The sequence below is a fragment of the Mustela erminea genome, chromosome 1 (genome assembly GCF_009829155.1).
Source record: "Mustela erminea isolate mMusErm1 chromosome 1, mMusErm1.Pri, whole genome shotgun sequence".
Lineage (NCBI taxonomy): Eukaryota > Metazoa > Chordata > Mammalia > Carnivora > Mustelidae > Mustela > Mustela erminea.
In genome coordinates this window covers 52,384,914-52,410,204 of record NC_045614.1, presented here as the reverse complement: position 1 = coordinate 52,410,204, position 25,291 = coordinate 52,384,914, and the positions used below count along the sequence as shown (strand labels likewise).

The window sequence follows — 25,291 nt, the reverse complement described above, 5'->3', positions numbered from 1 at the left end:
AACTAAGTAAGGAGATCCCCAAAGCAGGGAATCAATGGGGGAGAGTCCTCTGTAGGGATGAGGACCAACTCTGTGAGACAAGTCTGTAGTCCACATTGAATTCCAGCTATCTGTGTGGCCTCCAAAAAATCACCCAGCTTTTCTGTGCCTCAGTTTCCTCCTTTGCAAAATTGGCATAAGAATAATAGTATATCCCTCTAGGGTTGTTATAAGAGTTAAATTAATTCCTAGGGGCCAGGAGCTTGGGAAATGGCCTGGTCTGTAGTTAGCACTCCACAAGCATTAATCGTTCCTGGTATTTCTGAACCAGACTCTGAGACCCCTCATCACAGCTGGCCCAGCCCGCTGTCCTGGTGCCTTCCCTCTTATGGATGGAGTCTGGGGAGGAGAAGCCACTGGGCCACCTTCACTCAGAATGAACCTCCTGCTCCACTCCTCTCTCAAAGAGAAGAGTCTGCCAGTGCCTGTCAGGACAAGAAGGGCTCAGGGCAGGGCGGGGGAAGATACGAAGGCCCAGGCCTCCCTCAGAGGCTCTAGAGGAGTTGGGAGGTGGCTATAAATATGAGAGGCGAGGGGCTTTCTAACTAGGCCAGGAATGTGTGTTAGTCATTGAGGTCAGAGCAGGCCGCAGAAGCTCTTGGCTGGGAAAAGAGCATATCCAGGAGTGAGCTCTTCCGGGCTCAGGGGAAGCCAGAGAGCTGAGGCGCAGAAGGAGGGTGACGAGCAGAGCTTAGCTCGGGCCATGCTGGCACCCCAGAACCTTGGTCAGAGGGGCCCAGGAAGGTCCCTCCTGCCTCTTCTAATCTCTGAGAAGTCCTACCTCAACCCCAATCAATCAGCCACCTACAACCACCCGCAGGATGAGGCCATGCTGTGGCTCCCAAAGGGCACTCAGGCCACCATTCTGCAGAGTGAACAAGTGCATCCTTTCTATTTTAATAGCTGTGCGCTTATTTTAATGTGTTGGGAGAAAAATACAACTGGCAAAGCAAATCCATGATCTCATGGCTATAAATGCTTAAGATAATACCAGGTAGGTGTACACATTTTTTTAAAGAGGGAGTTGATTTTTTTTTTTTTTTAAATATATTCTCGTGGAACTGAACCACCATTACTTAGGTTTGGGGGATTCTGGACCACAGGCAAAATGCTAATTTCCTTGCTGTGGAGCTCCAGCTATCTTCTGTGCCTCCAGTCGCACATCCCACCCCTGCCTTTCCCCAACATCCCTGCCCTTGCTCCTGACCCCTGCTCTACTCTCAGGGTGCTCACTGCCTGGAATGCTTTTCCCCTCCAGTTTTCTACTGTGAGCACCAGGTGAAATAACTATTCACAGGTGCCTCTATGGGCCCATCCAGAGGCCTCCTCCTCCTCCTCCAGGCTGCCCTGGGCCCTTGTCCCTCTGCCACCACTCCCCACACTGTGTGAGAGTCTCCATAACTCAGACCACTGCTCCCTTGGTGATGGGGAAAGCTCTGGCTGGTTGCCTTTCTTCCTGCTATTCCCAGTACTGTACTGGGGGCTGAGTACATGCCCAGGAGGCAGACCCAGTCACTTTCTGGAGCCATCCTTGCCTGGCGTTGGCTGGCACACATGCAGCCTCGCCCTCAGGGCTCTGCCCCCTCCCTCATCTGTCAGATGGGGATGCTAAGTTTCCTCTCCCCAGGTGGGTGTGTGGGGTCAGTGAGTTTACTTCACCTAAAGCTGTCTAAAGGCATGTGCCTCACGTGTTATCAGGACTCTGTAAATCCTGGTTCTGCTCATTTGAATCATCAAGGGTATTATCATTATCAGGGACCAATGGATATTCAGTAAGTCTACAGTGGGGGAGAGTGGAGGGGAGGGAATGAGACTTGAGCACCTTTGCATTTAGGATCAAGAGAAAGTTCTCAGTGCCTATTTACTCCACCCTTCTCCTTTTGAATATGGGGAAACTGAGGCCCACACTGCACCCCTAGAACCGGGGCCTGGGACTCCTGTCCTTCAATCTACCATTGTCTCACCACCTCCGTCCTCCCTAGACTGGGGGAAGAGGACTCCAGGACTCACCTGCCCAGAGAGACAGGCAGACCTACCTGAGCTTCTCTACCAACCCCCTCGCCCCAGTCTTTGGAATGGGCCAGAGAGACCTGGGGAGGAATTCCAGAAGCTGTGACCAGCAGGAGAGCTCTCACTTCCCCAAGTCAGTGAATCAAAAGCTTCATTCTTTGTAGATTCCTCCGATAGGTAGGAGCAGACATGACCTTTGTCATTTGTTATTTTTAGCCGAGCAGGCAAGGAATAATAAAAACCTGTATGGGAGCTGACTATAAATAACGTAGCTGTGGCATTAAACACACACACACACACACACACACACACACACACACGCCCCTAAAACCTGTCGATCTAAAGCAGCATTGCCCTTCCAAATGGAATAAGAGCATTAGCATGGGACTCTACCGTCAGTGAGCCCATCTCACAAAAGCTTTTGCTTGCAATCACCACGCAGTTCCCTGAGGGGAGATGCTTTTATTGTCCCCATTCTTCAGATGAGGAAATGAGGAATGAGATTGGCCAGTGAGGCCACGGGCTCTGAGCCTGACAGATGCCAGGAGCCTGACATCTATCACTGTCCCTGTTGTAGAGTGTCCGAGAGGGAGTGCCACTGAGGGAGGGAGAGAGTGGGAGAGAGAAGCAGGACCAGAACCGCCTCAGGTCACCTGTCTCCAAATGCAGTAGTCTGCCAGTTGCTAGCGGCCTTGCAGGGCTGGAAGAAGGAGAGGTGGACATGGACAGGGGAGAGGAGTGGCCACAGGCATTGTGGACCCCTCAGGACGGAAGTTGGAGTGAGAAGGTGGTGGCTGGGGTGCTAGAGGTGGAGAGGAGGCAGTCTGGGAAGGGCTCAGCACTGAGAGCGGCAAGGGGGACAGGGCAAGAGAAGGGAATTGGCCAATTGTGTTCTACGACGGGGCCACACCAGGCTCACCCGGTCTGACATTGAAATCCCTTTGGGCAGGGTGGCCATGCTGGCCAGCCCACGGCAGGAGAATAGGAGCAAAGTCCCAAGAGCAGGTTATCAGGGCTGGGATAGACAAGGACAGTCAAAGGAGCAGGCCTAAGGACACCAGAGCAGAAATGCATCCCCAGGACTTAAAGGAAACAGACTCCAGAGAGTAGTGTTGAGCACTTGCCCCTGGCCCAGATGTGTGCTGGTGAGCATTTCATGACCAGCTCTCAGGCAGATAGGTGCCCGGCTTTGTAGTGTCCGCCAGATCATAGCTACCAGCATAGCATCCCTTGTGTGCACCATTGGCTCTCAGGACACCACTACACCAAGCCACCCAGGGGGCGATGCCTGTATCCTGCTTGCTTCAAAGGAAGAGAGGAGGGGCTTGCAGGCCATTTTAAGCTATTATTAATTGTGCATGTAACACACAAGAGGCAGAATCTCAATTAATTCTCAGTACTGTCCTCTGAGGTAGACATTATCGCTAGCTTCCTGATGAGGAAATGGAGGCTCCAAGAGTTAAAGTGACTTGCCCAAGGTAACGTACCTTGTGGCAGCACCAGAATCTGAAGCCAGGTGTGTTTGAGTTCAGAGTCCCCACCCAGCCGTATACCACCCAGCCTCCAGCCAGGGTAGTTCTGGGACCGAAGCCGGGGCTGGATCTTCAGGCAGGGGTGCATGGGTGGGTTCCTCTGTGGGGCTGGAGCTGAAAGGCCTGACCAAGTCCCAGAGGGAATGGTCACCACCCTTGAGAGAAGCCCTGAGAGGTTTGAGACAACCCCCACATGGGGAGGGCATGGAGCAAGAGTACCACCTTCCCCTCCCACCAGGGCAGAGGCACTGCATGGCACCCCACAGGGCTCTCCCAACCTTCCTCCACTCCTTCCCTTGTTCACAACTGAGTCTCCTCCTCCAAAGCCCAGTTCCAGGAAGCAGTGCCCTCACTGCCAAACACATAGTAGGTGCTCAATTAATGCAGAAGAAATGAACCAATCACACCTTCCTATTCTCTCTCATTTTGTTGTAAATCAAAGACCAGATCAATTATATTATTATTATTCCCAGTTCACAGATAGAGACACTGAGGTAGATTGCAACTGGCAAAATGACTAGCTCAAGGCCACACAATAGTAAATGACAGAGCCGGGGTTCAATCCCCTACCTCTGTGACCCCCTCAGCGCCCTATCTTCTCTACTGTGCTGTGTGCCCCCGGAAAGAAATTAGCACCTTGTATCTGAGAAGCTCCTTATGCTTTGTCAAGACAACTTGCATTTCCTTCTTGTGCTTCACTCTTGCATGTTGGTCTCAGAGTGCCAGTGTAGGGAGGCTGGGGGACAGCAAGGAGGACTTGAGAGAGCAGGTGGCCTTGTAGTGAGAGAGTTGGCCCAGCCTGAAGGGCAGCCCCATCCACAGAAGCCCTGGAAATCCCCATTGATGCAGGATCTCCTTGGAGGGTGGCATGGCCCCTGTGTCGGGACTCTTTGGAGCCATATCTTACAGACAGGTTCAGAGCAAGGTGGCCCCACAGTGTGACGGGAGCAAGGGGTTCTGATGGGGTGAAGGGGCTGCCATGGAGCCACCCCTGGCCTCCCAGCCCCAGCGGACCATGATTCCATATAAACCAGCTTCATGGGCAGATCCCAAAGGGAATTTCCTCTGGGGAGAAAGTGGGACACCCCCACAGGGATGCCCTTGAAGGCCGCTAAGTTGGCATCGGTCCCGCCTGTATTCCAAGGGCAGAAAGCTCATCTGCTCATCTTCCCTCCTCAGGCCCAGCTCCAGCTCCACATCCCTCTTCTACCCTGCTCCCTTTGACCACTTGTTGGACACCCTGGTGCAGCCCAGACATTCCCCATACTTACAGCAGGGTAGGGAAGAAAGTGTGTGTCTGAATCCCAACACCCCTGCCAAAGGGACAGTTTTGTTCCAGGTATGTGGCCTCTCTGGGCCTCCATTTCACCGTCTGTAAAATGGGGATGGTAAGAACTCCTTAAAGGGTAGGAATTAACTGAGCCACAACATGAAAAGTTCTTAGAACAAGCAGTATCTGGTATGTGGTAATTGTCCAGGCCATGCCACCTCTCAGTGCTACTATTGGTAACGCAGACCAATCCCATCTCTTCTGCCCAGCAGCTCTCAAGGGGAGCTACCCCTATGGCAGTCTAGGGTCTGGAAGGGAGCACTGGATTTAGAGTCCTGAACCCACAGCTATCTCTTAATCACCCCAACCCTCAGAGGCAGGGACCCTTCACCTCTCCTGGCCTCCATGTTCCCTTCTGTCAGGTGGCCCCCCTCGGTTCCCAGCACATTTGAGACTCTGTAAATGTCCACTGGGTGTTTTTCTGCCTGCAGCCATGACCCAGTGCCAGCAGGCCCCTTTCCTCCCTGCCAATATGTCCCTGACTCAGGGTCTGCCCCAGTCATGGTTTGCTGAACGAATATGTTACCTGTGGCATGTGCACAGGTTACATGTGCGACGTTACTGTGGTATGGTGGTCTAACAACATGGAATTCTGTCATGTGGTGGGCACATCACCAAGGGTTTCATCATCCTCATTCTGTTTAATTCTTAAAATCCTCCTAAGGGTCCACCTGCTCCTGGGATAAGGACAGAAATCTGGAGGGTGGTCTCTAAGACCCCACTCCTTTTCTGCCCCTAGCGCATACTCTTCCCCTCTAGGCATTCAGCCCCCCTTTCAATTCCAGAAGAATTGCTGAGCTCTTTCTAGCCTCAGGGGCTTTGCGAGGAACACCACCTCTCCTACCTGGTGAGCCCACTCAGACTTCTGAGCCCAGCTCAGCGACCAGCCCCCTTGGAGAAACCTTCTGCGACTCCCCACTGTGCTCCTACAGGGAATGGCCGGGTCCTCCTGCTGAAGGTACTCATGGCCTCTGCCCCTTCATCTTATACCCCTTTCTCCATGTACATGGGTCCATGCATACATTTCACTTCTGTCTCTGAATCCTCTCAAGAGTGGACACCATGAGTTTTCCTGCCGTACCCTCAGCACCTAGCATGGAACCTGGGAAGTGGCAGATGTCAGTGGGTACTTGGTGAACAAATGACCAGACAGAGAAGCAGGAAGCAGTTGTTGCCATGCATGTTGCACAGATGAGAAGCCTGAGGCCTGAGAGATAGAGAGACTTGCCCAAAATCACACAGCCCATCAGGGTGGAGCAGGATTTGAGTTAGTCCAAGGGGCTCCAGCTTCCAAGCTCTTTGGACCCACCCCACTCCCTTGCCACCTTTGGGTACAGTGGAGGACTGAGCCAGAGAAGCTCCCAGAGGAAGAGGGCTTGCGTGACAGGGCAAGGGCTGCAGTCCCTCTCAGAGGCCTGGCTGCTTGGAAACCTTATCAGAGGTAAGCCCACAACTTGCTGCTCCTCTGTGAGCCTTCCAGGAAAGATCTGCATTCTAATTCTACCTCTAGTTATATAGAGGGCTTGTCCCCTCTACTCTGCAGATCTCAGTTTCCTTGTCAGTAAAATGGGAGTGAGACCATCCACAAAGCCAGTTAATTGTGTGCATTAGCACACAAAGAATGCTCCCAGCAGAGACAGCTGATGTGGTCCCTGCAGCCTCCAACCCATTTTAAGGATACAGTGGCAGTGGGATGGTCACGTTTCAGTCCCTGAGTCCTTATTGCTTCCAAAATCCCAGCAGCGTCCAGCCATCCGGTCAGCAGGTGTGTCTCTCGGCTTGCAGTATTCTCAATTGTCACACCTCAGCTCCTATCCTCTCTGGAACCTTCTCCCCCTGCTGGGCCCTACAGCCTCCTCAGCAGGAGGACTTCCAGAGAAATGGCAGGCTGTGGTGCAGACTGTGCTAGGTTTGAATGTTCACTCCTATACCACAGAGCTGTGTTCCCCTAAGCAAGCCACTCCCCCTCTCTGAGCTTGTTCTTCACCTCTAAATTGAGGGTTGATAACACTGAACTTGGAGACCATGAGGAGGAGTAAATACTACTAAGTGCCTGGCACAGAGTAGGCACTCAGCAAGTGACAAATTCCCTTCTCTCTTCTCCTGACAGTCCTGAGTACATTGTCCCTATTCCTTCTGTTTTCTCCTTCCTTCTCCTCTTCTCTCTCCAGGGAATCAGCCTTCCATCAAGAGTGAAAACACACCCATACATATACACAAATGTTCACTAGGAACCCCAGCACAGTACCTCACATTCAGTGAAAGCTAAGTAAATATTTGTAGACTGAATAATCCAAAGAAATGAATTACTAATGGTAAAAGTTCAGGCTATCAGTAGCTGGCAGGGAGAATTTAGGGTTAGGGGCTCCTCCCTGGGTGTTCAACTCCCCTTGCATTTAGCCCTGGTCTCAAGCATTCTGGTCCCAGTTGAGACATCACTGAGGGACATCGGAGTGGAGTTCAGGTCTTCCTTTTCCCTTCACAAAGTGGGCTTGCGGAGAGAGCCCCATTCACTGACAGGCTCAGGAAATAGCAGCTCTTGAAACAGGACCTCCAGTAAGTGCAAAGAATATTTCCAGAGCCACAGAGGGATGCAAATACCAGTTCAAAACCACCAGGGAATTGCTTTTTCATTCAACAAACCTGTACTCATCGGGTCAATCATTATTTGTTGAGGTTCTATGCTTAGTGCTGAGGATATAATAAGCAAATGAGACCCATTCCCTATCCCCAGAGATTCCCCCAGCCTGAAGGACATGACAGAGATGCACATAAAGAGGTTAATAGCAACAAATTCTTCTTGGTGGTTGGAGATGATGGAGGGGAAATCAGGGAAGGTTTCAGAGAGGTAGGGTTGCTGGACCTGAGATTTGAAGGGTAAGTAGGACTTCACCAGGCAGAAGAGTGGGAAGGGAAGTCATCCCAGGCAGAGTGGATGGTGCATGCAAAAACACAGAAGCATGGAGATGCAAGAGTGTGTGTGAGGAGCAGGAAAGGCTTAGTGTGGGGAAAGTAGATGGAGGATAATGGGAGGGGTATGGAATAGTCATCTGGCTCTCATGAGCCCTGGAAGGAGTTCGGGTTTTATGCTGAGAGCACAGGGAAGCCAAAAAAGGTTTAGAGGAGTTGAGAAAGCTCTCTAAGGTGCAGGGGATGGGCAAACAGGGGGAGGATAGCAGGAGAAGAAGCAAGGAGACCAAGGGGAGGAGGTAGGATTGACAGATGGGTGTGGGCAGTGTGTTTGCATGTGCATTAACCAAAGGGATAGCGTGGATGAAACCATGTTTCCCAGGCCTGGAAAAGGCAGCCTCCCCCAGGGAGTCCTCCCAGAATAGTTCTTGATTCCCCAGGCTCTGTGTTCTTCCAGGAGAGAAAGTATCTGCTTCCTAATTGGCCCCTAACGTCTGGCCTCACATACAGGGGGCAGCAGAGTCAGCCATCACCACATACTGGCCCTGCCCCACTAGAAAGCTGGGCTAGGCCTTCTGCACCCAGGTTTTCTGACCTATGGGAAAAGAAGTTCCATGGCTCCCTAGACCTAGGTTCACACCCATCTCCGTTGGAATCCCTGGGCCCAGTGTGGGGCCTCATGTAGTCCTGGTTTCAAGCCCCAGTTCCCCTACTCACTGTATGACCTTGGGCAACATCATTTCCCCTCTCTGTACTTCACTTTCCTCATTAGTAAAATAAGAATGAAAAACAGGACCTCCCCCCCAGAATGTTATGAAGCTCATATGGTGAAACGCAAGGTAGGATGTTGATAGGAATGGCGGCGGAAGTTAGACGTCAGCCTGAACCCCTCCTTACTGGGGGAGCAAGAACTGGTGGAAGTAGCCAGGAATGGGGGACTGGGTTTGCATGTCAGCAGGTTGCCTTGGACTATCAGGATCTTAAAGGCCAGCCCTGCCCAAGCCCCATAGGGGCGGGGGTCTGAGAACCATCATCCAGCAGGATAAGGGGCTGGAAGAGACCCACCACCCTGTTCCCCAGGGCCCTTCTGGAGAATCTCGGCCTCTGTGTTTATCCTATTAATACCAACTGCCATTCTCCATCAGCCTGTGACTCTGCCAAATAGGTATTATTGTCCCCAGTTTGCAGATGAGAATACTCAGGGAAGTTGAGTCATTTGCCCAAGTATTGCCAGGAAATGAAAGAGGACCCCAGGTCTGTCTGACTGGCCACAAAACCTCAGCCCAAGGTTAGGTGGGTTGAGGATGTTTGGGACCTTGGTAGGAATGGGTGTAGTGCCTCAAGGTAGCTGTGAGACTTGGTACAAGCTGGGCCACCTGGTCCCCAGACACCATACTATGGCCCCTCAAGGTCATAGTCCTAGAGGAGCCTAGCCATGTGCCTCAAATTTGAGGATCTTTAGGCAGGGACAGAGGGAACAGTCTAAAGTTCAAGTGGGTCAGATCTGGGCTCAGATCTCGACCTTGGGCCTCACTGGCTCTGTGCCTCCAAAGCACGTCACCAAGGCCTCTGTCATTTTCTCTTCTATAAAATGGGAAGAAGCCCAATCTCTCCAAGGGTGATTTGTGAAGGTCAGACAAGGCAGGGAGGGGAGGGGCCTTTGGAAATATCTTCTCAGCCTCGGAGGGGTCCAGCCAACAGCATTTTGTGACAGCAGTTAACCTGCTTAGATATGAGAAGACCCTAAGCTGGGCAAGGCAAGGGCAGAGGTAGCCCTCATTCCTCCTTCCCTTCAGGAGGGGGAGCAAAAGAGAACCTATGTCTCCGGGAGAGGACACAGCTGGTCTCTGATTGCATTTGATTCTGCCTCCCTCAGACCTGTCTGGACCTACTTCATCTGTCTCCCTTATGCAAATTGCCTTCATCAGAACGACCTCATCCCCACCCTCATACCTAGCTACTAACCCTCTACTCCCACTCCTCTCTGGTCCTGGGATTTGTTCCCCCAACCATGGTCTGGACAACTGAAGACTGTGTGAAAATTGGACTGGGCTGGCTCTCCCCTCACCCCTGCCCTATTTCTCATACCTTCCAACCCTGACCCTCAATCCATGTTCACCATAAGCCAAATCATGCTGGAGGCAGAAGCTATCAGTAATCCTCCTGGCCTGCCTCCTGCCTCTCCCCCACTCTTCCCCGTGGGTCACCCTGACTTGTCATTTCCAGCCTTCCCAGAGTTTCAACACTAGCACCATTGTTTGTCAGATTTTGCAACACCTCTGCCTGTCCAGTACCCCCTGCCCCACAACATATCCTGGAAAGACAGGCCAGATGCCCTAGGTATGTCTGCTGCAGGAAGGGGAGGTATAGGGGGCAGGGCAGGGGATGAATGTCTGTGGCCAGATGACTTTGGGCAAGCCACTTATATCCTTTCTTGAGGCCTTAGTTTGCTCAACTATAAGATGGGAGAATTGGATTGGAGTCCTTCAAGTCCTTCAAATCTTCAACTCCTCTGATTCTGACATTTGATAAATCCAAATCACAGAGCAGCAGATACATTCAGGCCTTTATTGGGGCACCTACCACATGCTGGGAGCTGGGGCTCTAGAAACAGAGCTGATGTGGTCACAGCTCAGTGGTGTAGACCATCACCATACCGTGTGGTCAGAGCCAGGCTGGACACAGGAATTGATTATCTCAGTGGAATCAGGAAGAACTGTTTGAGAAAGCAGCGGTTGAGCTGGACTTTGAAGGATGAAGAGGAGTTCACGGGCCAAACATAATGAAAAACTTTCAGACTCTGCTGGTCAGCATTTGGGCTGCCTCAGAAGTTAGGGGATATCCTATCATTGGGTTGTGGATGTGGATGCTGAAATATAACAGGGTCTAAAATGCCGAGGAGATGGGAACTTAGCCAGGTGTCAGTTCTAGTCTTAGATTCTGGGAACCCAAATTCCATGAGTTCCTAAAAATTTAGTGTTTGCAGGTTAACAGCGCAGCCCACCCCAGACAGGGGCCAGTGAGCAGGTAGGACTCCGAACTTTCAGCAGATGAGTGTTGGGGCTCCCAACCAGCCCACACCATCCTGGCCTTCACAGGGAGGAAGCCATGGGCTTGGAGTCCTCAAGCTGAGATCACGGGTTTGACTGACCCCCTCCTGGCTTGAAACACTGTGTCCTGGTCACCATACACAAATTCCTCACTGTCATTCAGGTGCTCACAGAAGTCATTCTAGTGGTAGGATCAAACAACTCACTGTTTTGCAGTGGCCTTTGCAAACTATCAAGTGTGCTGGACACAGAAGGTATTATTACTGTGGAAATGGTGGCTCATAACAGGCCCCTTCTGGGGCTGTTTGTTCTATAATCAGGAAAATCAGTTTGCTACCCTCCCCAAAGCCCATGTTGTCACAGAAATGACGGTGGGATTCCTGGCACAGACATGTCTGCCCCAACCACATGTGAGCTGCAATAGGCCTTTTACCCTCTGCCCTTTTGTGCCAACCCTCACCCTGGCCATCTCAGAGTGCTTTTCTGTGACCCTGTGTTGGGGGACAGGGGCTGCCTCTAGGCCCTGGGGAAGGGATGAGGGACTCCTGGCTTGGCCCCTCCTGTGGTAGGGTCTAACTTAAAACTCTGCCTGGAAGGGGACCAGTGGAGCCCCCCATCTGTACCCCCAAGAAGGTGCCAACGTGGCAGCTCCCTGTCCCGGGCTTTTGGGGTAGGAGGTAAGAGCCTCTCTGAGCTGTGTCCTGGCTGCTCTGTTGGAACCCCAGCCGGGAGTTTTCCCTGCCTGGCACCGTGGAGGCCAGGGCCGCCCAGCACTCAGCATCCTTAGCGTCTCAGCATCCTCTGCACATCTCATTCTGCCTGGCCAGGAGCAGAAGGGGACCCCTTGGTGGGTATAAGGGCTAAAAAGCAAGGGGGAGAAATATGGCCCACTGACAGAGGCCCAGCCGCTGGTGCTCACTTCCAGCTCTCCGCCTCCCGTGGCCCCTCTGCCCGGCCAGGTTCTGATTTTGGTGCAGTGCAGACTTTCAGCTTCACGAGACAAATTGATATTCTGTGCCAGCCCAGGGATGGAGAGGCAGCTCGGGACGCTCAGGCTCAGGCAGGCAGCTCAGAACCGGGCAGGGGGTAGGGACAGGGGAAAGGAGGCAGCTTCCATCTGGAGCTGCCTTCTGGGGCCACCCCCAACCCTGTTCTCCCCCAACATGTGCCCCCAGCACACTGACAGCTACCCTGAGACAGCAGTCCTGAAGGTCCTTCCACCTTCGATACCTTCCTCCTAACCAGGGCACTCCTCCTGGGGGGGACAGAGCAGTGGAGAGCGAGGCCTCAGAACCCAAGAAAAGCCCCTTCATCTACTGTGCCCTCCTAACCTTGCTCCCAGGTCTGTCCTCCCATCAGTCTGGATTTAAAGGGGCAGCAGGTCTGGACTTAAACGGGTAGCAGTCAAGGCAGAAAGAAATGGGTAAATTGGCTGGGAGGATTGCATTCCTGCAGACTCTTCCCCAGGGGTCCCTGGAGTCTCTGGACATGGTCAGCGCCCCCAATATGATCAGCCCCCCAACTCCTCACAGTTGTCCCTGTAGATGATGTGGAGACATATGGAGACACCCCTGCCAGTGGGCATCCGTGAGCAGATAAGCAGCCCCTTGAAGGGGTCTTCTGACAGAACAGTAGCCCCCAGGCAGGTGGGGGTACCCCTGGGTGGGGCTGCTGGGCCACAGGGGTAGTGTATAGATGGCAGTAAGGAGAGTAGGGCAGTAGGAGCAGAAGGGAGCTTAGTGCGGTCTCTGTCATATTGGACCTGCAACCACTAATGTGTTTAGTCTGTGTTGAGTCCATTGCTACCCCTATGTGACCTTTGCCCCACCCAGGTCGGGGGGGGGGGGGTGTCCTGACCAAAAGGAGAAGGAAACCAGAGCCCACTCACTGCACAGCCAAAGGAGTCCCCCAGAAAGTGGGGGATGACTTGGGGCCATTTGAGCAAAATCTTTCCCTCTCCTCAATTACTCTCCCCCCACCACCATCAGTCGCAGGATGCCCTCCAATCCGACTCAGCCCCAACCCTACCCTCACCATGCCCTTGACATTCCCTCCTACTTCGGGGGAGCGGGCATATTCCTGGGACTCTGCCAGCTTCAGTTCCTCATGATCCCACGGGAGGAATTAAAACCGCAAACAACACCGTGGTGGTTCGGTCCACACACCCCTGCCCCCACTCTCCTCCCCCAGTCCCCCCCCCCCCCACCAGAACAAGCCCTCCCCGCGTCCCTCCCTCGTCCTCGGTCCTCCGCCCCCTCCCCCAGCCTCCGGCAGCGCAGCGGCTGGGGCGGCCTCTGCCTCCCCCGAGATTGCATTTTGCCAACGAGATGCTCTCCTAGAAGCCGGCGCCGGCGCCTCCGCCCCCCCCCCCGCCCCCCCACCTGCTCGGGCAGGATGGTACAGTCTGCAGAGGGACCCGGGCACGCTGGCTGGGCTCAGCCGCGGCACCAGCTGCCGCACCGCGATTACGGGGCTGCCCGCCTGGAAACCGTGCCGGATTTGTGGTGATTTTCGTAGCCAAGTAAGTACCGGCATCCCCCAGCATGAGAAAATAAAAAATAAAAAGCGCCCCAATCCGTTCTCCCCTTCCTCCCTCACCCATTTTATTTTGTTTCATTTCATTTGATTTTTTTCAGTGCTGATGGTGGTGGCGGCAGCGTGGTGGGGGGGGGGGGGGGAGCAGGGCTTGTTTATCTGGCAGCAGCTGAGGCTGCATAGGGAGCCGCTGCCGAAGGAGACACTAGTATGAGGGTCCGTGTGCTGGGGGATAGGACTGGGGTGCTGTGGACTTGAGCAAGGGGGTCTCGGACAAGCGGATGCCCAGGGTCTCAGGTAGATGCCGGCATCCTCTGCTCATTAGATACCCCTGGATGGATGTTATGCAAGGACCGGCAAGCCGGTAGCAGGGGGCAAGGTCCTCTTCCCTCTGAGCTTGGTCCCAGGGAGACGCAGAGGACTAGAGGGTGCCTCCTGCTTGGCCCCCACTGGGTTCCAGGACAGAAGCAGAGGGAGGCTCCCACAGGGGGTCCCTCTGGCTGGTGGGCTGCTGCATGCCAGGACCACCAGGTCAGGCTAGCCAAGGCATGTGGTGGCAGGGATGAGTCCCCAGGTCCCCAAGATGGCCAGAAGGGGGGCAGGAGTGGGATGGCCAGGCCATTTTGCAGCAGTCATGCTGGGTGGTGGAGTTGGCACTTTTAGCCCGGAAGCCCAGTTCTTCCGCTGGTTGGGGTGGCCTCTGGCTGACAGCTAGGTAGCTGGGGCTCCTCCCTGGCCCCTGCAGGGTCAGGATTGGGAAACCCACCAGCAGGTCTCTGTACTCCCCATGGGTGGGCTGCAGCAGGCAGCCATCCTTTCTAATCAAGAGGCCATTCCATGGCTGTCCTCTGTTCACCTCGGTTGTATGGGGAGGGATCTCTGTGGCTGGACTGCCCCAGTCAGGGAAGCGCCCCCAGGGGTCTCAGGGCCCCCACGCAGAGGCCCAGCCAGCCTCGACCTTCAGAAGGGTAAGCTAAGTAGGCGAGCTCAGCCCCAGAGGGTCTGGGTGTGACGCTGAGTGCCCCTCGGCCAGCACAGAGTGGGCTCCTCTCCTTGCCTGCATTGCTCTCCAAATCACTGGGAAGAGGCAGAGCTGACGTTTGGGGCATTTCCAGGAGCTGCAGGCGCCATCCGGAGAAATTCTCCTTTGACGTGTGCAGTAGGAGGGGGCTTGGAGCGCAGGCCAACTTCGCTGAAGGGGCAGTGGCAGGGAGGGGCTGCCACAGCTCCGGGGGAGCCCTGTAGGGGGAGTCCAGGAGAGATGCAAATGGCCCGTGCTATTTAGCTACCTTTGCACCCCCAGTCCCATTCTCATCAGGGCATACACACAACCACAGATCTGCACAGATGCACGCACACAAATATAGTATACGTAGTAGTGTATTGTATATGTTCATAGATCATATGCACATAGACTTCCTGTGCCCATAGACACACCTCAGCACATGGGACTACAACTCCTGTCCCTGAACACCACCCGCTCACCTGCATGCTAAAGCAGGCACGCGATTGCCTCATGCACAAACGCACACACATACCTGTGAACGTGGCATACCCACACATGCCTGCAGCTCTAACAGGAATGCAGTAGGCTGCATAGGGGCTAACCGGCCTGCACACAGTGCCAGGCAGCAGCCACAAATGTGGCATGTGGTCTCATGCGGGCTGGCCCCCGTGTGAAAATGACAAGCACACATATGTGGTGTCCCGAATGCCATCTGCACGCCTGTCCATGAATTAGTGGGCATCCGGTATGCTGGAACGTGGCCACAGGTGAACGAATGCAGGTTGCCTATGCACAGAAATGGCCCAGGCACACAGATGCAGCTCCTCTGTGGTTGCCGCAGGCTCCATACACCCCTAAGCTTCCAGGCATCTTCTGTGGCAGTGAAGGTGCCTCTGTGGGCACTGGGGAGAGGCTGGCCCTTGGGGCTACCTGTGAGGACAGAGGGACACTGGCCAGGCAAGAGCCAGCCCAGATTCCCAGGGAACTGTGATTGGGCTCAGCAAAAGCCATCTTGGATTCTTGATGTGTGGCAGAGAAGGTTGCCTAGAGTTAGAAAGGGGACAGAGGAGGGGGCAGGAGGAGCTGCTGCCCATGGCCCAGACTCCCGGGAGTCTGGACTGGCCCCACCACCCCTGTTCTCTGACCTGAGGAAATCAGCACTCTGATATGGAGTCTTGGGAGCTGGGGTTCAGGGCACTGCCAGCAGCCCTCAGAGGCTTCTCCAGACCACAGATCAGAAAAGCTGCCTGTGGCTTATGCTGTAAAGAGACTCAAATGTGGGGCCCCTCATTCTCTTCTCTCCCCACCTAGTACAGGCATGGGTCAGGAGACTTGGGTAAATAATAATATGCCAGCTAGCACTTACCAAGCTTACTGTTCTGCATCCATCCCTTCGCCAGGGCCTCCCATAGCCATGTTATTCCCATGCCATAGATGAGGAAGCTGTGCAGAGAAGTGGAGATGCTTATCCAAGGTCACACAGCTGGAACATGGCAGAGACAGGGTAGAAGCTAGGCCATTAGCTTCCCTGCCTGCCCTCTTAGACCCTCTCCTTCCTGCCTCTATGAGGTCAGCTCCAGTTTGGGGTACATCTTGAGAAGCAACAGTCCAAGAACTTGGAATTTGGGGATGATGCTCCAAGAAAGGGTCCAGAGAGTCTCCTGAGGGTAAGAGCAGAGTCCTTCCCAGACACGTGTGCCCCTGTCCTACACAGCTGTGTCACCCTCTTACCTGGTGGAATTGAAGGCACATAGAAAGCCAGAGCAAATGTGTGCCTTCTAAAAAGGTACCTGGCAGACCCATTCATAACAGGGAAACTGAGGCCCAGCCAGGAGCAGGGATTTGTCCAAGGTCATGCTGTGCTTGCTGGAGAGTAGAGTACCTTACCATCTCACTCGGGTCCCAGGTATGAAGCAGCGGGGGCCTGTTTGACCCCTGGTTTTCCCCAGATGTTTGATTCCAAGGTAAAATGATGAGCGCATCAGGTTCAGTCTCTACTTCTGACCAGCTGTATGACCTTGGGCAAGTTGCTTTGTCCCCTCTGCACCTCAGTCTCCTCCTCTGTGCCCAGGACATGCCTATTCCTGCCCTGCCTTACCCCACTGCTGTCCGAGAGCCTAGAGCACTGTAGAGGGCTGTGCAGAGACGTATGATTGGCACCAGGGGCTGGAGTCCAAGCAGGGGAGCACCTTGCTGCTACAGTTGACCAAGGTCAGGAGGGGAAGCAAGAAGGGAAATCTCTAGGCTGGTAGGACTCAAGCATTAGTGGACCTAAAAAATCACCTGGTAGAGGACAAATTTCTGGATCCCCCTACCCAATGATTCACGAGGTCCTGAGAGCTGCATTTTCACAGGTGTCTCAGGGCTCTCATCTCTATAGCTTTGTACCTGGGGGAGACAAGGCCATTGAGAATAGGTTTGGGGGAGCTCAGAGGCTCTCAGAGCTGGGGGTAACCTGCGCACTATGCTATTGGCCGGCTTCTGCCACATCTGGGGAAACTGAGGTCCCCTGGCAATCAGAAGGCAGAGTGAGATGACCCTCACCTCTCCAGCCCCCAGTTCCCATCCCACTGCCAGGCTCTGGTGGAGTTAAATCTGGCCCTTCTGTGGGCCAGTCAACTTTCATATGGCAAACAAGGCCATCTTTCTCAGCAGTGTGGCTGGAAGGTGCTCCTCAGAGACTCACCGAGCCTTGGGGTTGAGTCGTGGCAATGGGTATCCCCAGCTCTGTGACAGTGAGGGAAATGGCTTATCTTCTTTAAACCTCAATCTTCTCTCTCTAGAAGGGGAACAGATTTAAAGCAGGGCTGTGGGGAAGATTCTAAGTAATGTGTGTGAGGCAATTGGCACATTTTAGGTGTAGGGTGAAGGTGTAGGCCACGGGGGACCCTGAGGTGCAGGGCATGGTTCCCTCAATCCCTCTTAGTTTCCAGGGTCTGCAGCAGAGTGGTCTGGGGTGCAAGTGCCGGATGCCACAGGCATACACACTTTGTGGAGGGTGAGCAGTCTCCCTCCCCAGCCCCTCCTAGTTCACACAGAGCAGTGTGGGAGGCAGCGGTGGGTCTCCTGCCTAGAATCTGGTCCATCTGGCCCACTCTGCTCTCTCCAAGGCCAGAGCACTGAACATCCAGTAATCATTTCTCCCTTCCAGTGGGAGCCTCAAACAAGAAAATATTCAGGGAGAATATGCCCCTGGACCTGGACAGTCAGTGGTGGTAGGAGATGGGGAAGATGACTCTGGAGTTCAAGGCAGGAAGTAGGGTGGAGCCTCAGTCCCCGCGTCTGGGGAACAGTTGGTAAGAGTATGCACCTTTCAGGCCATTGCACGGGGCAAGTGAGGAAAGTGGTGGACATAGAGGGCTGGGCTCGGGGTGGGATCCACAGGGGCAGCTCAGTGAACAGACGTCATGGTGTTCGAGAATCAGCCTGGACTGAGAATCAGAAGGTGTGAGTTTGAAACCTCGGTCGTTTAAGAGTTTGACCTTTGAGTCAGTCACTTTGCCTCTTCCAGCCCTGGTGTTTGATCTGTAGAATGGGAATCGGTGCCCACTTCAGCAGGCAGCTGTAGGATGACCATACAGAAGAGGTGATGCTTGCAGCAAGCCCTGGGAACCTGCTGGACACCAGGGGATGTGCTGAGGGCTTCACCTTGGTCTGCCGTAGAGAGCCCTGCGTGGACAGAGGGCTGTTTTCAAGGCCTGAGACACATCCTGTGCAATCCAGCAAAGGCCTACAGGGTCCAAGGAGTGGAGGGCAAGGTGGCCCAGCCTGCTAGAGGCAAGGGAAGGTGGCCAGGGCTGCGGTCTCCAAGACTCCAGAGGTTCCCAGGTCTGGGAGAGGAGGCCTGGGTCCGAGGGGCAGGAGAGCCAGGTTCTAGGCCCAGGTCAGTCAGGGACAGGTGACTTTGGGCAAGTCCTGTCAGCCCCCTGGCCTCATGCTTTCCCCTAGAAAGAGGGGGTGCTAATCCTGCCTGCCTTGTGTCCTCAGTGAGGGCAGATTCTCCTGCCAGCTGGCCCTCGGGGGAAGGGTCTAGATCTGCAAGGCTGAGGTATGAGCTGCCGTCGCAATTTGTTTCCTATAGCTGCCTGAGCAAATGACCACAACCCAGGTGGTTAAAACTCCAGAAATGTAGTCTCTCACAGTTCTGGAAGCTGGACGTCTGACCAAGGGAGACTGCACACACCCTGCCTCAACCCCACCTTCCCGTGCTCGCCAGCGGTCCCTGACCTTCTATGGCTCGTGGCTGTGTCTCTGCGAGTCCGTCTCTATCTTCATCCTCCCATCCCCTTCTTTTCTGTGTATCTCCCTGTCCTCTATTTTGTTTATAAGGATACCAGTCACTGGACATAGGGCCCATCTCTCCAGGATGATTTTGTCTTAAGATCTTTAAATACATCTGCAAAGACCCATTTTCAAATAGGGCCACATTTCGAAGTTGCAGGTGGACATGAATTTGGGGAGAGACACTTGGGCCCACTACAATCCCTAATATTCTACTAGTTTACTGCTAGGAAGTCCTTTGTACAGTGTTTCATTTCTTCCTCACAAACATCCATTCTACAGATAAAGAAGCTAAGCCCTAGGGATTAAGAACATGCTGGAGTTACATAGCAAGTGAGAGGCACAGCTGTGATTTAAACCCAGGTCTCGGGTGCTCTTTCTCCTTTCCATCATTTTAGAGCTGGCTGGGGACTGTCCATAGCCAGAAACCCATGGGGCAGGAATTCCAGACAGTCCTGGGCAGGCCCAATGCTCATGAGCTCCAGAAAGGAGAGCTGGAAGTGGACAGGGGAGTTTGGAGGGGGCTATGCTAGGCCCAGGAGACCCGCATAGCAGAGGGTTGAGAGCCCACAATGCCGTCTTATCTCTGCCACTCATGCTCTGGGAACCTTGTGGTTCTCATCTGGAGAATGGGGTAATCACCCGACGGGGTAATTACCAAGTTCTGAAATGCTAATATAATAGTCATTACTAATAGCTAAAATGTATCCTCGACCACTTAACAAATGTTCATTTGTTCATTTCAGGTGTGAGAGGATAGTTGCTTATTCCAAGCCTCATCCAAGTGGCTCTACCGTTAGATAGCCATAGGTGGTCGAACTAATGACTTAACCTCAGTTTTATTCTCCATGAATGTACCCACCTTCCCAGATGTCATGGGAGGCAAGTGGTATTCTGCTGAAGTGCCTGGCCTGGGTTATGGGCCGTTGAAGTCTCAGAGGATGTTTCTTCATCTGTAAAATGGGAATGACAATAGTGTTATTATCATCGCAGTGTTATTTGTTGTGTAAGGATTGAGTAAAGTAATGCAAAGGGAGCACTTGGCTCAGGTCCTGTCCAGAGATGGATATTAAAACGGCCTCCTCCTGTGCCATCGGAAAGAGTTGAATTTAAATCCTAACCCCCGTGTTTCCTGCTGTGACCTTGAGCCAGTAGCTTTGCCCTGCTGAGGTTGGTGCTCTGACATGTAAAGTGAGGTTGAAGCGACCTGCCTAACAAGACAGTGTGTAACGTGATGGAGAGAAAGCTGCCCCATATGCAGCCCCGGTCATGCCAGACATTCAGAAACGTTGAGCTTCTGTCCTGCTTCTGGAAGAGGGTCCCCAGATGGCTTCCTCAAAAGATGGCCTCAGAAGGGGAAAGTCTGAGTCCTAGGGGAGACAGGCAGGTGGGTTTAATTTTTGCAAAGGCCGGGGGACATTGTGCTATGGTGTAGTATGGGGTTGGAAGAGCCTGTGGGGAGAAGCTAGACATGAATGACCCTGTTTGGGGTCCAGGAGCCATATATCTTCGAAGAAAGGAAGCAGGTCTCTCTGGGGCTCCTATTGCCACCCTGAGAGCAGTTTTCTATAAAGCGGTGGCATTCCCCACATTGGCTTGGGCTGCTCCACTTGGCTATGTCTGGCCACCCCAGGGACTGCTTTGCATGGGGACATGGGGAATGTCATCTAGAGAAGCTCATTCCAGCCTCGCTCCCTGAAACCCCTGCCTCGCTGGGCTGGAGCAAGGGCTCAAGGGTGGTATGGGAGGCTGAACCATCACATTTTCCCATCAAGGTTGTGGAGCCGTGGGGGATCCATTTTGGGGTATCCCCCAGTCTGGCTGAGGCCTCTGCCCTGGGTGAAGGCCAAAACCTCATCCGGAGCAAAGGGTGCTGGGCTTCCACTGCCTGAGTCTTCTCAGCGTTCTCACCTGTGCCCGAGGGCGGGGTGCGTATCCCACGTGGGCCCAGGGCCCAGTTAGCAGCATTGTAGCAGGTGGTTCAGGACCAGGTCTGGGCTGAGCCTGCATAGCATCAAATCCAAAACCTGGGTGCTGAGCCTTGGTTTCCTCAGTTGTAAAATGGGGACAGTAGTGCCCACCTTATAGGGTTGTTGTGAATACAGCTGATTCCCACATGCACGTTTTGACATCTCTGAAAGAGGGGTGCCTGTTACAAGTGGTGGCATGTCACAGGAGAACAAGTCATGCCCTTTTCTTTCATAAGTGTATATAAAGCAGCCTCGCATCTTACAATGGACGTATCTTAGAGTCAGTGAAATACAGTAAATAAGATAAAACCTATAAAGGACCTGCCTCCCCAGCTCGGTTACTGTGGGACCTTGGACATTTTGATGCACCACACAGGAGCCTTTGTTTCCTCTCCCACCCAGGGCTATTGTGAGAAGTCCACAAGGGGTCAACAATCACATACCCAGCAGAGTGCCCATATACAGTAGGTGCTCAGTAATTGGCAGCTCAAAACAAACAACAAAGACTGTAGTACAGGGAGGAGTTTAAAATACAGATTCTGAGATTCCAGTTCCTGCTCTACCATTTCCTTGCTGTGTGACCTAGTGCAAGTTTCTTAACTTCTCTGTGCTTTAGTACCACCATCTATAAAATGGAATAACGAAAGTCTCCAGTTCATAGGATTGATAAAGAATTAAGTAAAATTAAAGTGCTTAGGGCAATGCTTGGCAGAAGTGAAGGCAATTGTTTTTTGATGAACTTCTAATGAGTCTCTTTTAGTTCAATAAATGGCAGCTGAAATAGACACTGGGCTCAATAAAATAATAACAATACAGACAGCACTTGTTTCACAGATGGGGCACCTGAGGCCAAGAGGCATGTGGGTATGCCCAAGGTCAAACAGCTGCCTCTCTCTAGTGTCTAGGCTGCAGCTCAGTATTGCTGTCTTTCCCCAGGACTCTGATTCTTATGGAGGAGGGGTGGGCAGGGGGTGGTCCTTGCCCAAGGAGGGCAGTTTCTAGAAGTAGCAGCCAGATACAGCATCCTCTGGGCTGGGGCTCACTTCAGAAATGGTTTCCTTCTCCCTTCCCATTTCTGCTTGTTCACCACAGCACAGGGGAAGGGGCTGAACTGAGCCACGTCCAAGGTCAGCAGAACCTGCCAGCCAACCTGCCTGCCTACCGGCCAGCACTTCCCAAAATTCTCGGCGGCTACTGCAGAGTTGACACAGCAGAACTCCCTCCTGGAGAGAGCAAAAGTCCTGGCTAGCCAACTGGCCTAGCCCCCGGGGCAGAACCAGGGCCACAGAATGGATTTGAGTGGGAGTGGGGAAGGAGATACCTGGGTGCAGCCTAGCCAGACAAACACCCTGAGTGACCTTGGACTCATCACAGTCCCTCCCTGGGTACAAATTTCCATCTTTAAAACAGGGATTTTCGGGCCAGATGTGCCCACTAGGACTTTAAATGTCTAAGATGCAAGATTGCTCAGGCATTGCTGCTACTCAAGGTCATGGGCAAGGGACAGAGCTGGAGGGAAGGAGCTCATGGCTGTGCATGCACACACCCATGTGGATCTGGTTCTCAGGAGCAAGCCTGAGAGAGCAGCAGCCCCTGTTCTGCACAGAGAAATTCTGTAGAGAAGGTTCCCTTAGTAGGGTCTAGCAGACTCATGAGGGGGACCCAGGCGGGGCACATTCCCGGGGACAGTGTCCATGCTGACACATGTGCATTTGTAATGCAAAGATTGTCAAGAACCAGTCTCTTCTAGCAACTATCTGAAGGCAGGAGATCAAGAGCTCTTTAGGCCACTTCTAAATTTGTCAACTTACATGACTCACTTCAGATTAAAATGAGGCCTTTTTCCCCATCCACCTTCAGCCAATTTCAAGTTTCCAAGTTCAGAGGATCTTGAAGAAAGGAGAGAGTGTAAATCAATATAACCAATATTGGCTGAGTAGCTGGTCTGTGCCAGGCCGTGTGCCAAGCTCCTGGCCAAACCCGGAGATGAATCAGCCCCAGAGATAGCTGTCACTGGGGAGCCAGGCAGCCCCAGGTGCAAGGTGGCAGCTGAGAGCTAATGCCCAGCTCGGGGACTGGACCATGAGTAACCTCTGTGTCCAAGACTTTGCACCACCATCCACAGTCCTTGGATCTCACAGGGCCTCAGTTTCCTCATCTATAAAATGGGGGCCAATAGAGGAAGAAGTCTGGGGCCTCTTCCACCCCTTTCCCATGCCCGATGTGGCTGAGCTTTCAGCTCCAAGGCTGTGGAGTCTACCTTGGGGTCCCAGTCTGCTCATAAGCCCTCAAGAGAAGGGAATTCCAGCAGCTTCCTTTGCCCTGGGACCTCCAAAACCTTCTCCAGGGAATCTCTCTGAACTCCAGGGTCAAACCTCTATAATGGGACCACAGCAGCTAAAAATGAACACAAACACCAGTGTAGGAAAGTGGCTGACTAGCCTTCACACGGTGAGCTCCCCTGAGCCCCACTGCAGCCTTGGGGGATGCCTGGAATAATAACAGCCACTGTCATTAAGTGAGACCTTGTTGTGCTAGGTACTCCAAGCATGCCTTCCTTTACCTCTCCTAAGTGCCACTGGTCCCATTTAGAGAAGAGGAGAGCCAGTCTTGGAGACGTGCTATGGTTTGGACAGACTTTCAGAGCTGGGAGGAAAGCCCAGCTCCTTAACCTCCTGCTGTGCCCTTTGGATTCAAGGGGAAACTGAGGCCCGGAGCAGTGTTGCCTGAGGTGGCAGAGAGCCCAGAAGCCCGGGACTCCATCATGATATTGGCTGCCACCCCTCAAAGTTTACATACCCCCCACAACCCTCCAGGAGAAAGGGCAAGGTCTTGGGCCAGACCCTAAGCCGGTAACAGGGCTGTTCATACCCACCCCATGTCCCCAACACAGCTGCACACAGGAGGAAGTTCAGGATACCTTTGAGGCTGACCCCTTGGCAGAGACAGAGCTGGGCCCCAGGAATCAGCCACATCCTTGCTCTTCATCCTCACTCCCCGAAAGATACCCCAGTAACCCCTCAGAGGGTTGGAGTCACACCAGGTCCAAATTTGAGGAGAGAAGTCTTCAGTGCCTTAAGGTCTCCTAGACCCTACTGAGAGAGCTGTAATTCTGATCCCAGCTCTACCAAATTGTGTTTCTGTGGGTGTTATTGCTCCTTTCTGAGCCTCAGTGTTTTCATCTGTGTGTGTGTGGGTGGGTGGGGGGTGGCGGTCGCCCTTGTGGAGATGATGCAAGTTGGGAGTCAAGGACCCTGCCCAGCCCCTGCTCCATGCCTGGTGTCTACAGTGATGACCATGCCAGTGGCTGCCACACAGTTCTCATGTCCATCCCATGAGGATAGCATTCTATCCTCACTCTGCAGCTCCCTCACAGAGGATCAGGGACTTGCCCCTGGTCAGCTGGTTAGCAACTGTGCTGTGAGGGGGAAGTGGCCAGTTTGTGTCTGTGGAAGGACCTATTGCTGAATTCTTAGGGCTTCAGAGGACAGCCAAAGGCCCTGTTGGGGGGTGGTTCTTTCTGTCAAGGAGACAAAATCCCAGGATGCAGAATTGTGGGGTCTAAAATGGAGAAGACAGCACTGGGCAGATGTTAAGAGCAGATACTGGAGGCTGGAAGCTTGGGCTTGATTCCCAGCCCCAGTGCTTCCTCGCTGTGTGACCTTAAGTAAGTGATCTACTCTGTCTGTGCCTCAGTTACCTTGCCTGTAAATGGGAATACGTGACAGTACCTATTCCATAGGGTTCTCGTGCAGATTAAATAATTTAATAGGTGTAAGGATCTTAGAACAGTGCTTGTTGCTCTTCACAGGAAGTTCTATGAAGTATCTGTTGTTAGTATGACTAGTATTATTATTCATAGAATCAGAATGGGAAGACCAGCCTGTGCTCACCTTCATCCTCTCTGCCTGTATCTTGCCTTAGCCCCCTTCATGGCTACCAGGGACACCCTCAGAATGCCCATTTGTCCTGCCACTCTCTGGTCAGGCTCTTCAGTGTTACCCACTGCCAAACTCCTCAACCCCCATAATTTTTCCCCCACCGACCCTTCCAGCATCTTCCATGCTTGACCTTCATACCACTTTTTGTCAGTGAATTACTTCATGCCCTAAGTTGGTCAGGAATTTAGCCATTTATACAGATTGGAGCAAGTCCCCACTCACAGTGACCTTTTCCCTCACCTCTGAGGCTTTGCCCAAGCCATTTCCACCCCTGGAACACCCCATAGCCATCCTTTAAGACCCCACTGTAATGTCTCCGTGTTCAGGAATACCTTCCTGCCTCTCCTGTTATTGCCAGTGCCCAGGCAATAGACCCTGGACCTCTGGAGACAGGCTCTAGCTGATGAGTTTTGTTTGTTTTTATTTTTGTGTTTTTCAGAAATTTCATTAAAACATTGTTGAATAAACACATGTTGAATAAATGAAAGGGTGAACTCCCTCACTGGTTCCCCCATCTTCTCTTGTACCCTTCCTCCCATCATCTGTTCTCCCAGAGTGGCCAGATGGACTCCTTTAACAATATGAATCAGACTGTGGTGCCCCCTGCTTCAAACTCTGCAGTCTTGGGGCGCCTGGGTGGCTTAGTGGGTTAAAAGCCTCTGCCTTCGGCTCAGGTCATGATCCCAG

General features: G+C 53.1%; 1 protein-coding gene across 10 annotated transcripts in view; it reads left to right on the top strand.

Moving 5' to 3' along the window:
• ATP2B2 (ATPase plasma membrane Ca2+ transporting 2) overlaps positions 1–25,291 on the top strand; it is a 366,154-nt gene that overhangs the window by 188,260 nt on the left and 152,603 nt on the right. For 2 of the 10 annotated variants that reach the window (XM_032327080.1, XM_032327090.1), the window contains exon 1: positions 13,240–13,392. The exons of 2 other annotated variants lie outside the window; for them this stretch is intronic. The gene's annotated coding sequence lies outside the window, so the exon portion shown is untranslated. Of the gene's footprint in view, positions 1–13,239; positions 13,393–25,291 lie in introns of those variants that run through there. 6 more of the 10 variants (XM_032327061.1, XM_032327027.1, XM_032327096.1 and 3 more) reach the window with 4 other exon arrangements.